The sequence below is a fragment of the Salvelinus sp. IW2-2015 genome, linkage group LG8 (genome assembly GCF_002910315.2).
Source record: "Salvelinus sp. IW2-2015 linkage group LG8, ASM291031v2, whole genome shotgun sequence".
In the NCBI taxonomy this organism is placed as follows: domain Eukaryota; kingdom Metazoa; phylum Chordata; class Actinopteri; order Salmoniformes; family Salmonidae; genus Salvelinus; species Salvelinus sp. IW2-2015.
Window position 1 is genome coordinate 16,657,120 of NC_036848.1, and position 18,711 is coordinate 16,675,830.

Sequence of the window (18,711 nt, forward strand, 5' to 3'; positions counted from 1 at the left end):
GATTTCATCTGGAGAGAGAGGGGAGAAAGAGGTCAAAGCACAGGGTAGGGCAGTGTGAGCAGAACCAGCGGTGTCGTTTGACTTAGCAAACGAGGATCGACGAGGATCGTCGATGTCGTCGAAGTAATTTCCTCACCATCTTTAATAAGCATGCCCCTTTCAAAAAATGTAGAACTAAGAACAGATATAGCCCTTGGTTCACTCCAGACCTGACTGCCCTCGACCAGAACAAAAACATCCTATGGCGGACTGCAATAGCATCGAATAGTCCCTGTGATATGCAACTGTGCAGGGAAGTCAGGAACCAATACACGCAGGAAAGCAAAGGCTAGCTTTTTCAAACAGAAATTTGCATCCTGTAGCTCTAACTCCAAAAAGTTTTGGGACACTTTAAAGTCCATGGAGAACAAGAGCACCTCCTCCCAGCTGCCCACTGCACTGAGGCTAGGTAACACGGTCACCACCGAATTTCAACAAGCATTTCGCTATGGCTGGCCATGTTTTCCTCCTGGCTATCCCAACCCCGGCCAACAGCTCCGCAACCCCCACAGCTACCATACCCAAGCCTCCCCAGCTTCTCCTTCACCCAAATCCAGATTGCAGGTGTTCTGAAAGAGCTGCAAAACCTGGACCCGTACAAATCATCTGGGCGAGACAATCTGGACTCTCTCTTTCTAAAATTATCTGCCACCATTGTTGCAACCCCTATTACTAGTTTGTTCAACCTCTCTTTCGTATCGTCCGAGATCCCTAAAGATTGGAAAGCTGCCGCGGTGATCCCCCTCTTCAAAGGGGGTGACCCTCTAGACCCAAACTGTTATAGACCTATATCCATCCTGCCCTGCCTTTCCAAAGTCTTTGAAAGCCAAGTTAATAAACAGATCACTGACCATTTTGAATCCCACCGAATCCCACCGTACCTTCTCCGCTGTCCGGAGTCCGGAGTTGCCCCTCAGTCCGGAGTTGCCCCTCAGTCCGGAGCTGCCCCTCAGTCTGGAGCTGCCCCTCAGTCCAGTGGGGCCATTTAGTAGGGTTGCCAATCCTAGGTCGGCGGCGAGGGTCGCCGTTCCTAGGAGGACACTAAAGCGTACAAAGACTATGGTGGAGTGGGGTCCACGTCCTGCGCCAGAGCCGCAGGACAGATGCCCACCCAGACCCTCCCCTATAGGTTCAGGTTTTGCGTCCGGAGTCCGCACCTTGGGGGGGGGGGGGGGTACTGCCACGTTCTGACCATAGTTCTTTTGTGTTTTCTTTGTTTTAGTGTTGGTCAGAACGTGAGCTGAGTGGGCATTCTATGTTGTGTGTCTAGTTTTCCCGTTTCTATGTTTGGCCTGATATGGTTCTCAATCAGAGGCAGGTGTTTGTCATTGTCTCTGATTGGGAACCATATTTAGGTAGCCTGTTTTGTGTTGGGTTTTGTGGGTGGTTGTCTTCTGTCTTCGTGTGTCTGCACCAGACAGAACTGTTTCGTTTTTTTCCACATTTGTTGTTTTGTATTTTGTAGTGTTCACGTTTATTGTCTTTATTAAACATGATGAACACTAACCACGCTGCGCTTTGGTCCTCTCCTTCGTCCACAGAAGAAAGCCGTTACACTTCTGACCTACTGGGAATGTGATGAAAGAAATAAAAGCTGAAATAAATTATTCTCTCTACTATTATTCTGACATTTCACATTCTTAAAATAAAGTGCTGATCCTAACTGACCTAAGACAGGGAATTTTTACTAGGATTAAATTTCAGGAATTGTGAAAAACGAAAAATTTGGCTAATGACGCAATATGCCATCTCCCTGGCATGTTGCCACATTTCAGTGGCAACTTGTCATTCAGGGCAGGTGGGGCACCTGTTTTGAGCACCACATTTTTAGCAAAAAAAATATATATATATGTTTTGCCTGTTTTGCATGTTTTTTTGGCAATAATACATGTCACATATCAGTTTGCAAACAATTATAAAAAATTTAATAATCATTGAGTTAATAATACATATCTCCATTGCATATTACATAATTTATACAGCAGCATACAAGACATTTTTGGACTTACCTTGTTGTGCAGTGCTCACTTGAACATGAAGGTGGCACGGTAGTCCTTCGTGGGCAAATTTTGTCATCAAACTTTGTCATCCAAATTTGGCATTCTCTGGATTTATTGTGCTTTCAAGACAACTGGGAACTCTGAAAAAAACAAGGTTGAATTATGATGACAGTGATCTTCAGGTTGTAGCTCTAGAAAGAGGCCCGAGTTCCTGACTTAGTTGGATGACCGTTCAAAATGTATTTTCCCAGTCGGAGCTCGTTTCCCCCCCCGTTTCAGCTCCTGCTTTTCCCAGTCTCTCTTTTTCTCGCCCTCCTGGGTTTTAACCCTTGTCTGTCCTGACTCTGAGCCCGCCTGCCTGCCCCTGAGCCTGCCTGCCGACCTGTACCTTTGCCCCACCTCTTGATTATTGACCTCTGCTGACTCTGAGCCTGCCTGCCGTCCTGTACCGTTGCCCCACCTCTTGTTTACTGACCCCTGCCTGCCTTGACCTGTCTATTGCCTACCCCTGTTGTATTATTATTAATTCRACGTTGTCTGCATCTGGKTCTTACCTTCATGCCTGATACARATAATTGGGACCACACACCCACTCCACTGAATAGCAGGCTATTGATTGCTTTGCAATGCTTGCATTTAGCAACTGATTCCTTCCAAACCACTCACTGTTGAATTTGCAATTTCCGATTTGATGTGTAATGTTCATGTCCAATGGCCGATGAACACCGATACTTTTTATATATAATTTGTCTTCATTATTTATCTTCATATGACAAGGAWTAAAAAGGATTTGACAGTAGATTGTCAACTTGATTCATGATGATGACTGCTAGCTAAGATTTTGAAAGTATGATGTTGACATGATCAGGCCCATCAAAGCTACTCTAGATATAACGTGATTTGACATCCTTTTATCTTTGGCCAATGACCTTGAGCCTTTTTGGATGGGCACTTCTAATGTAACTCTATGGCAGCACACAAGGGGTTTGAATTTTTGAGCTCTACCCTTACATTTGGCAGTGACATAGTGTCCCCATGTGTGACAGAACACTGAGCCAATTATGACACAACTAGAGAACATTACCAACCCCTACATTTACATTTACATTTAAGTCATTTAGCAGACGCTCTTATCCAGAGCGACTTACAAATTGGTGCATTCACCTTATGATATCCAGTGGAACAACCACTTTACAATAGTGCATCTAACCCTACACTCTGTATTTTCTGCCGGCTGCCCCACCACCGCAGAAAGCACTGAGCTGGGCTGAAACACCTGCATTTTGGAGCTGCCTTACTAAGGAAAGCAAAAAAGAGACCATGCTTGTATGTGTAACAGGGTTGGTTATGTTTCCACTTGCCTCTAAAGAAATGTGTATTTAATGTTCAAGCATTCTTATTGGTTAGTTCAACTCTGATGACAATAAGGTGTGTTGTGATTGGCCCCGCTTGCAGATAGGGGGAGATCGCGAACGTCAGGTCTTCCCAGTAGGAAAATGTGATGCATGGGGTAGGTCACGTTCTGAATACTGTTTTMTATTTTMTATTTTACAAGTGTACAAGTTTGCTGTACGTTACTGATTTATACATGTGTGGGTATATGGTACCTGTTAGGGATTGAGGGGCTTTCKGGGATGTGCTTTGGCATATGATTGCTGTAAATAAGTGTGTTAGCTAGCATACACCGATGTCATGGTCACATAAGCCACTGCTAACACAGTTGTCTTCATGCTACAGATTTTTTAGCCATGGATGGACATAGGGATTTGAACTTGTGGTTTTACTTAATTCACCGTACTGTCCAATCATTATAACTGCGATTCTGATCCTACACTAATTCATACATAGCCAGATAGCGTAGGACAACAAAAAATAAAAGTGTGTACTGTTTAAAGCTGTCATCAAGGCAAAGAGTCTATTTTGAAGAATCTAAAATAGAAAATATATTTTGTTTTAATTATCACTTTTTTGTGTTATTTCATAGATTTGATGTTTTCACTATTATTCTTCAATATAGAAAATAGTAAAATTAAAGAAAAATCCTTGAACAAGTAGGTGTGTCCAAACTTTTGACTGGTACTGTATATATAAAGAAAGAAAGGACAATTTATTTTTAACTAAGACAAAATAATTGATTAAGTATGACTGGATTTTATTTATAAATGCCTTTTTCAATTTTGCTGATTCTCTTATAAAATGGGTAAAAGTAATAGAAACCCCAGGTGTAAAATAATAAATAGCGGCTGCTTCTCAGAGAGTTTWGAATTGTCAAGAGGAGTTAAACAAGGGTGTCTGCTGTCACCATATCTATTCGTTATGGCCATGAACTAAAACCTAATTATGTTAAGTGTACAATATTATGTATTGGATCTTAAAAAAATACAACTTTTACATTACCCAGCAGTTTACCTATAAAATGGGCTGACGGTGAAGTAGACATACTTGGTATTCAAATCACAAAAGATATAAATGAACTCTCCACAATGAATTTCAATAAAAACGTGTAAAAATAGACAAGGTCCTCAAACCATGGAGAAATAAATACCAAATTTATGGAAAAATTCCCCTCATTAACTCCTTARTCATATCTCAGTTTACTCACTTACTTATGGCACTGGCTACTCCTGATGATTAGTTTTTCAAATYATATGAGCAAAAAGTATTTTGCTTTATCTGGGACGCTAGRCCAGACAAAATACARCTTGCCTATCTATATAATGAATATGAATTGGGTGGATTGAGATGATTAAATATAAAAGCACTAAACCTCTCTCTAAAAGCTTCACTTATACTTGAACCCTAAATGGTTCTSAAGTAGGTACTAAGAAAAGCTCATCCATTGTTTAAAAATGGCCTGTTTGCCTTTGTGTAGATTGCCATGTCTCATTTTAGATTAATTGAAAATGATACTTTTTTCAAAGTATCTCTCTTTTTCAAACAAGCGTTGCAGGGCTGGCTACAATTTCAATTTTATCCCCCTGAAAAGATAGAACAAATATTATGGCTGAACTCTAATGTGCCGGTTGATAAAATACCTGTATTTACGGGAAAGATGTTTGAAAATTGTATTTTGTTCTTAAATTATATTGTAAATTGGAATGGTGGAGTTGTGTCTTTCATGGAGTTATCAGAATTGTACGGGAAGGTCTGCTCAATCCAAGAGTACAACCGATTGATCACAGCATTACCCCAAAAATGGAGGAGGCAGGTGGCGGCAGAAGAAGGTAGGGAACTGSTCTGTCTGCTCAATATAAATGATAAAAACTGGCGGGGGAATAAAAATAGCATAAATAGGAAAGTATACCAACTTCATTTGAGGACCAGGATGTTGACAGCTGCGCCACACAGATTGCAAAATAGTTTGGAAGAGATTTTTGATGTACCGATTCCATGGTATGAGTTAGTATATAAAATGACGCAAGATTCAAGACTTTGTGCTTTTCAGCAAAATKTTGAATGTTTGGGGCATACAATCATCAAAGCTCTGCAGATTTTGTTGTGAGGATACAGAATCAATAGCCCATTTATTTTGGTATTGCCCTCAGTTAGCCTGTTTCTGGTCTAAGGCTCAGGAATGGCTGAAAATGCATAACATTGATCTAAAATTGACCATAGAAATTGTACTGTTGGGAGATCTGGAGTGACCGGGTTAGTCAATTACTAATATACTAATATCCTTAGTATAAATATTTATCTTCAACTCGCAATCTGTGGATTCTATTCGATTAGATAGATTGAAATATTATGTTAAACATCACAGCATAGTTGAAAGATATACCGCAGAAATCCGAAGACGGTGGCCAGCAAAGATAGGTGGGATGGGCTGAGGGAAGCTGAGGGTTGGGGTGTGGAATTGGAGACAAGTGGGAGTGGAGTTGCTGTGCAGGGGATAGAATGACGGTSAAAGATAAAAGTATAAAATATAAAGTAAAATAAAACATAACAAAAAGTACATTTGAGTAACACTGAGGGGCAGTGTTGTTAAAGCTAATGCCAGTTTGCCTGTGGCTGATGCCGTGCAGATGTTTGCACACATGCATATACACACACTCTCATTCAAATGCACATTTGTTGTCACGCCTKCTCCCGCTCTCCCTCCCTGGCACTCGAGGGCGGTTTCCTTGCCCCGGTTGACTCAGCAGGCGCTCATCCCACGTCAGGGCTCAGCCGGATCGTCAGGTTTTTATGCCTCAGCCGGCTCATCAGGYGTCTACACCTCAGCCGGCTCATCAGGCATCTACGCCTCTGCCGGCTCATCGGGTTCCCACGCCTCTACCAGTTCATCGGGATGTTACGCCCAGCCGGCTTGTCCACCGCCCGTGCCTTGGCCGGCCCATCAGGCTCGCCCAGGTGGGACGCCGGGTGGCGCCCCTAGAGGGGGGGTACTGTCACACCTGCTCCCGCTCTCCCTCCWTGGCGCTCGAGGGCGCCAGGCTGCCCAGCATTACGCACTCCTGCCATCATCATTACGCAGATCTGCTTCCCTCGTCACGCGCATCAGCGATTCATTGCACTCACCTGGACTGAATCACCTGACACTGTTCTTGTTGAGGGGCAGCTCTTGGGGTACTGTGGGGGGAATCTTGGAGGGCTGGTGGCCTGGCAGTTGGGAGCTTGGGTCAGTGGCTGATAGATCGCTGGTTCGGGTCCCCGTTTTTGACCTTGTGGGAGATCTGTCAACGTGCACTTGAGCAGGGCGTTGACCGTGGTTGCTTCTGTGTGTCGCTCTGGATGGGAGTCGGTTCGATGACTAATGTGATGTAGTTGTTGAGCGGCTTCACTGCAAGTATATTATTGTATGTTATAAATATTAAATAAAAAAWTTATAAAAAGAAAAGAAAAAGAATTACACGGGCAGTTTGAAAAAAACGTATCCTGTCCGAATCATCCTCTGGAAAATGCTTAATTCTGCAGGAGTTATTATTAAGACTATAGCCCTATTCGCACAGGACTAGTATTACTAGAGAATGTTGGTTCCAGAAATACTAGTCCCGTGCGAATAGSGCTATAGTCTTAATAATAACTCCCACAGAATCAAGCATTTCTTGCAGTAAAATGATACACCAAATGTAGGCAAAATTTGGACTTGGTAACAGGAGTGGAGAAATATTATTTCTTTCTGCATCTTGAGAGAATTCAATGCTCAGTTAGATATGATCTGTAGATGTGCTGAAATCTTATCAGAAACACATTGGGTTGTTTTTACATCGTTCTTTTTCCTTATGTCATTTGGACATTTTGTATTTTTTGCTTTATTGTATTTTCTCCACAGTCCCTAAATGTCTTTGCTCCTCAAAATAAGACAGAGAAAACTTGCCAACTATTTTATTTATTTATGTTCACCTTTATTTAACTAGGTAGGCCAGTTGAGAACAAGTTCTCATTTACAACTGCGACCTGGCCAAGATAAAGCAAAGCAGTGCGYCAAAAACAACACAGAGTTACACATGGGAAGAACAATCGTACAGTCAATAACACAATAGAAAAATATGTATACAGTGTGTGCAAATGAAGTAAGAAGGTGAGGTAATAAATAGGCCAATAGTGGCGAAGTAATTACAATTTAGCAATTTCCACTGGAGTGATATATGTGCAGATGAGGATGTGCAGGTAGAAATACTGGTGTGCAAAAGAGCAGAAAAACAAAAACTAATATGGGGATGAGGTAAGTAGTTGGTTGGATGGGCTATTTACAGATGGGCTGTCTACAGCTGCAGCGATCGGTAAGCTTCTCTGACAGCTGACGCTTAAAGTTAGTGAGGGAGATATAAGTCTACAATTTCAGTGATTTTTGCAATTGGCAGCAGTCATTGGCAGCAGAGAACTGGAAGGAAAGGCGGCCAAAGAAATGTGTTGGCTTTGGGGATGACCAGTGAAATATACCTGCTGGAGCGAGTGCTACAGGTGGGTGTTGCTATGGTGACCAGTGAGCTGAGATAAGGCGGAGCTTTACCTAGCAAAGACTTATAGATGACCTGGAGCCAGTGGGTTTGGCGACGAATATGTAGCGAGAGCATACAGGTCGCAGTGGTGGGTAGTATATGGGGCTTTGGTGACAAACTAGATTGAAGCATTCATTCTATCGATCTATTACATTATTCTGTTTCGCAAGGGTTTATTTAGTCTTCTAGGGCAACATATAATGACAAAAGAGAAGCTACATACATCTAACTATAGGCAAGTTGACTAAATCAGGCTAAACAAAATCCTGCACTCCCTGTCAAAAAGTTGTTCTGTTGTCTTTGACTGTAGCCTGTAGCGCATTTTCTATATTTGCGGGTTAGGGTTGGGTGTGGTCCTCAGATTTCCACTTTATCACATATAGTCGGGCGGTTGCGTATAGGTTAATGGCAGTTGTGGGTGGGTGCTGATGAACAAACAGCTGACCYGCGCACCACTAATGTCCGGGAGTCCAGCAGCAACCGGACCAGGTCTGGTGCTGGGTCAGGCAGCACACCTTGGGCAGGGATGTCCTGGACATCTCAGACGGGACCCAGGGCTGTGGTCGGCTCAGGAGAGGGTAGTTCCTCAGGAGCTGGTGCTGGTGGTGGGTCCAGGGCTGTGGCTGRGACGGACCCAGTTCAGGGCTGAATGGGTCGTTGGGTGTAGCAGCAGGTGTTTCAGAAGAAGGTGGCTGAGTCGCAGGTTGTTCCACTGGGAGCTGCTGCACTGGTTTCTGTGGGATAAGTGGCGCCTCTGGGGACTCCAGTGCTGGAGGTTGCCAGATGGACTGGATGRCCGACGGCTGCTGGGTCAGCCGGAGTTGTTCTGGCTTCTGCTGGCCTAGTAAAGAGTTGTGTGGCCCTTGGCTAGGTGGAGGTTTAGACTCGGTTGTCAGCTGAGGTGCTGGCTTGAGCAAAGGTGGTGAACGGATTGTTCTAGTCCCAGGGGTTGCTGGGAAGGCTCAGGTGGCGACCGGACTGTCTGCCAGCCGGGAGGTTGCTGGGCCACAGGCTTGCAGTAAAACTGCAGGATCTGAGGTGCTGGGTGTGGCGGAAGAGGTTCCTGCTCTGCTATAGAACCTGGGTGGTGGCAGAATCTCCCTGAGGGCTGCTACCGGCACCCCCTACATTGTCCTAGGGACTGGAAAGCCAGGTATAACAGCTCAGGTTGGCGATACTGTAGAAATGACAGGACCATAATAATAGCACATAATTTGGTTGGTGCTTATATTTGTCMTATTTCACACATGCATAAGTGTGTATTATACACGTGTGTATTGGAAATGTTGCATATCCCAACTCCCCCTGAGACAACCYCAGAGAGTGGGATCAYGGCCAGAGTCAGCCATTATCGACAGTGACCCCGGAGAAAGTAGGGTTAAGTGCCTTGCTCAAGAGAACACCAGCATATTTTTCACCTTGTTGGCTCGGGATTCGAACAAGCAACATTTAATTTACTGGCCCAACACTCAAACCGCTCAGCTACCTGATGGCTAACTGCCCTAGCAACTTCCCAAGCAACCAATCAGGGTCACACAGGTCAGAGAGAGTTTTAGAGGCCAGTTTATGGTACCCCTTAATGATCTCATTTGACATCAAAATGAGTCAAACCAAGTTGAAACTGTGTAAAATGGATAATGGAACTACATTTATAGTCTCTTCACTCTGTCCAGCTTGCAACTGTAAAGTCATCGAAACAAATTCTAGACTGTCAGGGAGAATCGAATATTCTAAAAGCAATGGATATGGATACAGGACTTAATTTGCTAATTTTGACGACGAGGAAATACAACCAATTTTAAGTGCGGCCCTCCCGAACTTGGTGAAGACTGAATGCGGCCGCAGGGCACAATTAGTTTGAGACCCCTGCACTTGACTCTCAGGCACCGCTCCTGGGAGATGGGGAGTGGAGTGTGCAACTTGAGGGTTGTGAGGTGCTGATACGATTCACCGGCATGGAAATCATTACACAAGTAATTGTACTGTATTAGAGGCCGATTTTGTATTATTATTATTTCTTTCATCACATACAGCCGAATAAATTATAATTTTATATTCATCCACTGTCTGACATGTTTCTGGATGATGTGATGACATCGTTTCTGCTCGTGCTGCTCTCCAGTGAGTGTGCATTCGTAATTGGCTCTCTAAACCCGGATCTAGAAAGATGGCAACAACCACGAAACGGCATATGCAAACGCGAGTAGATTACATTGAAGACAGCTGTCATCCATCTTGGACACTGTCTCTAGTTCATAGAAATTAGCTCAGTGATCTTAACAGTGACTGCTATCCCACATTCCACAATTATGACTTGTGTTAAGTTCAAGCTAAAGTCTGAAATAGTAGACTGCAGACTCATCATCATCTACAGATGTAGGATCTTAAGATTTTTCTTACTTTCAACTGAGGGATAAGATGTTGCTGCTGACAGGTAGAGGGCTGTGTTGAAGTTTTTTATACATCCCTTTTTCTCCCCAATTGGTAGTTACAGTCTTGTCTCCCCATGTCCTCTGAAACACGACCCAGCCAAGCCACACTGCCCGCTTAAACCAGAAGCACCACTGTGTCAGAGGAAACACCGTACACCTGGCACCCGTGTAAGCGCCCGCCACAGGAGTCGGTAGAGCGTGATGGGACAAGGACATCCCGGCCGGCCAAACCCTCCCCTAATCCAGACGACACTGGGCCAATTGTGCGCCGCCCCATGGGTCTCCCTGGACTCGAACCTGGATCTCTAGTGGCACAGCTAGCACTGCGTCGACCACCGCACCACTCAGGAGGCCTGGGTTGAAATTTCGAAATACAACATGAAAGGGGATTTGGTGTTTGCAGAAATTGGGCCAGTCTTTTCCTACTCCTAGACGTTTCCTATTTTTGCATTAATCCTCACTTTGTTCACAAATGTATTGGACAATGCAACACTTCGCTGTCCATGTCCCCCCTTCCCTGCATATCTGTTAATATTCTAATGTAAATTTGTTGGATTGCCATCCTTGTATTTATATTGCAGCTATATTTATTCCATTTTTATTCCAATAAGGCTATTACTTTTAACTTACATACTCCTATTCTTATTATGTCACATTGTTTAGAGGTGAACCTGCAAGTAAGCATTTCATTGTACATGTGCATATGACAAATACACTTGACTTGAAGTAGGTTGATAGGCCTTTATATATGCAATATCTGTGACTGCCTTTTAAGGCCTTATTTCAACTAGATGACTCGAGCACTTTGCTGACTGGCCTCGACCTGGTTCCATATTTGGTTCAAACTTTGCTTACCGCTCTGTGAGGTTTGTATAGCTTTTCCCCACTGCTTTTAGCTTTACTGCCACCTGCTGGTTCATCCAGTCTAACACGCTTCTGACTTTGGCTGAGTCTCAATTCTCCACTCTTCTCCCCAAGTGAGTACTTGCACACTTCCCGTCACAGATTTAAAAGCACTGGATTGGTGTAAACATTGGCTGGAAGGAGTTTCCACCATTGTTAAATCCATGATGGGGTGTGCAAGTGTGCGCTTAATAATAATAATAATAATAATAATGTATTTTATATAGCGCTTTTCAATTACAGATAATCTCAAAGACGCTTAAAAACAAAAGTACATGTAGTTCTCGGGCTGGACAATGGTCTTCAACAGAGGCACTCTCCTCAGCCGTGCTGTTCTCAGGTTCTCTGAGCCCGGAAGCAGGGGGGAATCAGTGGACTCATCCGGAGGGGGAGAGGCAAGCAAGTCAGTAAGACAGGTCCAGAACATCAGGCCAGCCGTGGCCATCCCCAGCTTCTTTGCAGACTTTGTGGGTAGATACTCCTCAAACAACATATAGAACCCTCCTTAGGGAGAAGGGTAGAGAATCGTGACTCAGCCCATTTCTGTATACTATCTGTCCTGCACTTGGTGAAAAGTACTGGGAAATACCGGTACAGAATACACACCAAAAAAACTATTGGGTACTACGTTCTTATACACCATAGACCAATACTTCACTAAACTTGGTGATAAACACTAAAACATCTACAGTAGTTAGTAAATAGATGTGGGGACACAGAGGCGAGAGCAAGGACAATACATGAATAACAAATKATAGAAAAAGTTAATGTGCATCCCCTCTCTTACGGAACAGCAGCAGCCATGTCAGCGARGACACATACTGGAGTTGGGACACTTAGTTAAAACTCTCCTTCCTCCCTCTGTCATCTGAAGGGAGCTACGGTAACAGGGTGGTTCTAATGCACTGTTGGAATGTTCCTCGGCGGGTCGGACACGTTAGTGGTTAGCCGGTTAGCGGCTGGCTCCAGCAGCCCCCCAGGGGTACAGCCTTGATTAATTGAGCTGGCAGATTTATGACGGCCTAGCAGCCGGTGGGGGGAAGCTCTTGGTTCGCTCCCAGCCGTAATTACAGGCTTCCCACTGCATGGGGTAACCTGTGTGTCACGCACGGCAGGACCGCATTCTCACTGTGATGAGTCTGGGGTCCGTCGGCCAGTCGAAACTGACTATCAGTCCTTTGGCTTGATGTGCAGTAGTGGCGGGMCGCAGCCGAATATCATCAGCCCTTTCCCTGACTCAAACATTGTTTAACTCAGAGACGGTGGGTCTGAGTGGCTGCTGCAGCCTTGATCATTATAGTGACTTTCATGTACAGTGCTATCAGTGTTAAACTTATTGAGACTGCAGAGAGCAGACTGTACCTATTGGACTGTAATGCGACATAAGGATAGACAAGAGAGCAGAGAATAGAGGCATAAGGAGAAACATTGTCAATGTTGTGTTGTTATACAGCATACAAAAGAGTCCCTTCAAACACTGATAGCCCAATACACCTTTAGTGTACAGTAGAGTATAGTGAGTCCTGAACACGGGCTGATGGAAGAAATCAGCTCCACCTCAGTTAATAGTGACCTCGGCAGTCCTAGACAGATGTGGCTYCYGAGTGGCGCAGCRGTCTAAGGCACTGCATCTCAGTGCTAGAGGTGTCACCATAGACYCTGGTTCGATTCCAGGCTGTATCACAACTGGCTGTGATTGGGAGTCCCATAGGGCGGCGCACAATTGGCCCAGTGTCTTCTGGGTTAGGGTTTGGCCGGGGTAGGCAGTCATTGTAAATAAGATTTTTTTCTTAACTGGCTTGCCTAGTTAAAAAAAATAGATAACTATGGATACCATATCAACCTACTCAATTCTATAGGCAAACTAGGACTTCTCAGTCTACCAATGTGACTAGTAATTTATATGTGAAGGATATGCATATGCCCATAGGTAGGTGGTCTACCTCCAACTGTAAATATTCCCTGTATAAAGAGAACGTATATCTAAAGGATATGTCATTACAGTAAGACAGTTGCTAGGTAACCAGGGAGGATTAGGTGGTCTACCTCCAACTGTAAATATTCCCTGTATAAAGAGAACGTATATCTAAAGGATATGTCATTACAGTAAGACAGTTGCTAGGTAACCAGGGAGGATAATTGTGAATTTCAACATCAGATCTTTGAGCCAACTATGTGTTGTCATGCTACAGTATTAGATTTGACTTGTTAACAGAGTTGTATGTTGTTGATGCTTGTCTACTGACTGTTTTATTACAGTAAGGGTGTCTTGGTGCAACACTTGCACACAACTAGATCTTGGCAACACACACAGATAGGTCTACACATGCACTCACAAAAACACACAGGTACACACACCCACATGCACACTAGGCCTTGCCACGGTAGATGGGGAATCGAAGCTGACTGCTCCCCCTCCTTACTGCCAGATTTATGGAGGGCATTAAATGCTATGTCTGCAGAACGAACAGAGTACACAGTGTAACAAGCTGTAACATCCCTGAGTTAAAGCTCTCACGAGGCAGGTTCCCTGGAAGGAGAGGTAGAAAAAAACAGCCCCTGGAGAAATTCCTCAGATTTTTGTTTGTATTTTTGGGAGCAATAACTATGGAGAAGCACAGTGGGAGTGTGTTTGCGCACAACAACAATGCTAAAGCACACGGCCAAGTGTGAACAGATTGATGGCACTCTGGGCACGTTTCAGGATGATACCAGTATAGCCCCACATGAATAAATACTGTGTTATGAGCAGTTATAAGCACTACGTGTATCAGTCATAGTATTTACAGTATAGCCACCTCAGTTGCCCTACAGCAGCACACATATTTCAAGTGTTTGACATCATGGATTGAAAGGCTACAAGTGCGCACTGTAGAGGAAAGTGGGGTAAGTTGAGAAATGTGTTTTTATATTCAGCAAGGGAAATATAGTATTCTTTCTAACAAAGATATCTACATATTGTATATTTCAGGATGTTGGGTATGCCTGAAAAAAAAAAAAGGACTCATGGCACAACTTACCTTGGGTATCTAGTAAATTGAGCCGCGGAACAGTGTAAGTTAAGTACATTTTTGTACTGAATTAAATATTACAACTATCTTTTTAAAACTATGTATTTCTTTATTTCCAAAACACAATTACAGTCACTTTTTTATTTTAATMATTTTAAGCATCTTTTAACACAGGTTTAACACATAACAAACACATTTTTTAACACTTTTATTAACATAGGCCAGGGATGATCCAACCTCATATCCAATCATTAATGCCAGTATTACACCTGGGAAGAAAACACTTCAATTTGCTCAACTTGTCATTGGCTCAACTTACCCCATGGCCATTGGCTCAACTTACCCCAAGGCAAACATTTTGACTATATTAACCCACACAGCTACAAGGATGCTCTTTCATGCTAGGTTTAAGACCTCATATTGTGGTAGTCCCGACCCATTGTTCACCCATCTTGGAATACCTGATGGTCAAATGCTGACCCTTCTACCTCCCGAGGGAGTTTTCAGGTGTTATCTCAGTTTTTCACAATTCCTGTTTATGCTGGTGAATGAGGACCCAAAAGCGACTTAATAGAAACAGAGTCTTTATCCAGTCTTAAACAAACAAAGAAACTCCTGGATAATATCAAAGGTTAATCCAAAACAGGAAACTGAAATCCTCCTCGTCAGTAGAGAGGAACGACTGGAGACGCGACCACAGACTGCAGGTCGCTTCAGGAAGGCACAGCCGTAGCTGACATAGACACCTGCTCACAGCAGCTCTGAAGAAGGCAAAAAAGCGACAGGGCGGAACAAGGACAACAGAACAGCAAACATCAAACAAGAATCCGAAAGGACAGAAGCGGAAAACAGAGGGAGAAATAGGGACTCCAATCAGAGGGCAAAACAGCGGGACAGGTGTGAAAGAGCAAATGAGGCAGTTAGGAGAATGAGAAAACAGCTGGACAGGAACGGAACGATAGAAGAGAGAGGTGAGAGAGGGAGAGAGGAGGGGAGAGAGAGAGGATAGAAAGAGGGAAGAACCAACAAGACCAGCAGAGGGAAGCACAGGGACAAGACATGACGATCAATGACAAAACATGACAGTACCCCCCACTCACCGAGCGCCTCCTGGCGCACTCGAGGAGGAACCCTGGCGGCAACGAAGGAAATCATCAATCAACGAACGGTCCAGCACGTCCGAGATGGAACCCAACTCCTCTCCTCAGGACCGTAACCTCCCAATCTACTAAGTACTGGTGACCACGTCCCCGAGAACGCATGTCCATGATCTTCCGTACCTTGTAAATAGGTGCGCCCTCGACAAGGACGGGGGGGGGAGGGAAGACGAACGGGGGCGCGAAGAAAAGGCTTGACACAGGAGACATGGAAGACAGGGTGGACGCGACGAAGATGTCGCGGAAGAAGCAGTCGCACAGCGACAGGATTGACGACCTGAGAGACACGGAACGGACCAATGAACGCGCGGAGTCAACTTGCGGAGAAGCTGTCGTAAGGGGAAGGTTACGAGTGGAAAGCCACACTCTCTGACCGCGACAATACCTAGGACTCTTAATCCTACGGTTTATTGGCGGCTCTCACAGTCTGTGCCCTGTAACGGCAAAGTGCAGACCTGACCCTCCTCCAGGTGCGCTCACAACGTTGACAAAAGCCTGAGAGGGGGGAACGCTGGACTCGGCGAGCTGGGACGAGAACAGAGGAGGCTGGTACCAAGACTACTCTGAAACGGAGATAGCCCGGTAGCAGACGAAGGAAGCGAGTTGTGAGCGTACTCTGCCCAGGGAGCTGTTCTGCCAAGACGCAGGGTTTCGAAACGAAAGGCTGCGTAATATGCGACCAATCGACTGATTGGCCCTTTCTGCTTGACCGTTTAGACTGGGGATGAAACCCGGAAGAGAGACTGACAGAAGCACCAATCAAACGACAGAACTCCCTCCAAAACTGTGACGTGAATTGCGGGCCTCTGTCTGAACGGCGTCTAACGGGAGACCATGAATTCTGAACACATTCTCAATGTGATCTCTCCGCTGCGGAAGGAAGCTTAAGCGAGGGAATGAAATGTGCCGCCTTAGAGAACCTATCGATAACCGTAAGAATCACAGTCTTCCCCGCAGACGAAGGCAGACCGGTAATAAAGTCTAAGGCGATGTGAGCCATGGTCGAGAAGGAATGGGAAGCGGTCTGAGACGACCGGCAGGAGGAGAGTTACCTGACTTAGTCTGCGCGCAGTCCGAACACGCAGCCACGAAACGGCGCGTGTCACGCTCCTGAGTAGGCCACCAAAACCGCTGGCGAATAGAAGCAAGCGTACCCCGAACGCCGGGTGGCCAGCTAACTTGGCAGAGTGAGCCCACTGAAGAACAGCCAGACGAGTAGAGACAGGAACGAACAGAAGGTTACTAGGACAAGCGCGCGCGGCGACGCAGTGTGAGTGAGTGCTGCTTTACCTGTCTCTCAATTCCCCAGACAGTCAACCCGACAACACGCCCTTCAGGGAGAATCCCCTCGGGGTCGGTAGAAGCCACAGAAGAACTAAAGAGACGGGATAAGGCATCAGGCTTGGTGTTCTTTATTTCCCGGGCGATAAGAAATCACGAACTCGAAACGAGCGAAAACAACGCCCAACGAGCTTGACGTGCATTAAGTCGTTTGGCAGAACGGATGTACTCAAGGTTCTTATGGTCAGTCCAAACGACAAAAGGGACGGTCGCACCACCTCCAACCACCTGTGCGCCATTCGCCTATGGCTAAGCGGATGGCGAGCAGTTCGCGGTTACCCACATCATAGTTGCGTTCCGATGGCGACAGGCGATGGAGAAAAGTAGCGCAAGGATGGACCTTATCGTCAGAATGGAAGCGCTGAGACAGAATGGCTCCCACGCCCACCTCTGAAGCGTCAACCTCGACAATGAATTGTTTAGTGACGTCAGGAGTACACAGGATAGGAGCGGAAGTAAAAACGCTTCTTGAGGAGATCAAAAGCTCCCGGGCGGAACCGGACCACTTAAAGCAAGTCTTGACAGAGTCAGAGCTGTGAGAGGGACAGCACACTTGACCGAAATTACGATAGAACGCCGATAGAAATTAGCGAAAACCGAGAAAGCGCTGCAACTCGACACGTGCTTAGGGACGGGCCAATCGCTGACACGCCTGGACCTTAGCGGGATCCATCTGAATGCCTTAGCGGCAAATAACAGAACGAGAAATGTGGACAGAGGGACATGAAGGCGCACTTCTCAGCCTTCACGTAGAGACAATTCTCTAAAAAGGCGCTGGAGTACACGTCGAACGTCGCTGACACATGAATCGTCGAGTGAACGGTGAAAAAGATCCAGGATATCGTCAAGAGTATAACGACGGAATACGAAAGATGCATTCACACGCATGTCATCGAGTACTCCGATCGAACTACAATGCCTAAGAAAGCACAGCTGAGCATTAGCGAGACACAGACGGCAGAACCCGGTATCTCAAATGCCCTAACGAGAGTGTTTTAAACGCCGTTTTCCACTCGTCCCCCCTCTTGATGCGCACGAGATGGGAAGCGTTACGAAGGTCCAACTTAGTAAAGAACCTGGCTCCCTTGCAGAACTCGAAGGCTGACGACATAAGGGAAGCGATAACGATTCTTAACCGTTATGTCATTTCAGCCTCGATAATCCACGCAGGGGCGCAGCAGCCGGAGTACCGTCCTTCTTCTTAAAAAAAAAACCCGCTCCGGCGGGAGAGGAAGAAGGCACCACCTACCGAGTACGGCGTCGAGAGAAACAGACAGATAATCCTCGAGAAGCCTTACGTTCGGGAGCCCGACAGAGAGTATAGTCTACCCCGAGGGGGAGTGGTCCCGGAAGGAGATCAATTACAACAATCATTAACGCACCGGTGAGGAGGAAGAGAGTTGGCTCTGGGACCGAGCACTGAAGACCGTGCGCAGATCATGATATTCCTCCGGCACTCTCTGTCAAATCACCAGGTTCTGCCTGAGTAGAGGGGACAGAAGAAACAGGAGGGATAGCAGACATTAAACACTTCACATGACAAGAAACGTTCCAGGATAGGATAGAATTACTAGACCAATTAATAGAAGGATTATGACAACTAGCAGGGATGACCCAAAACAACAGGTGTAAAAGGTGAACGAAAATCAAAAAGGAAATGGGTCTCACTGTGGTTACCAGATACTGTGAGGGTTACAAGGTAGTGTCTCACATCTGATACTTGGGAGAAGACTACCATCTAAGGCGAACATGGCGTGGGCTTCCCTAACTGTCTGAGAGGAATGTCATGTTTCCGAGCCCATGCTTCGTCCATCATAAACAACCCTCAGCCCAGAGTCTATCAAGGCACTGCAAGAAGCAGCCGAACCGGTCCAGCGTAGAATGGA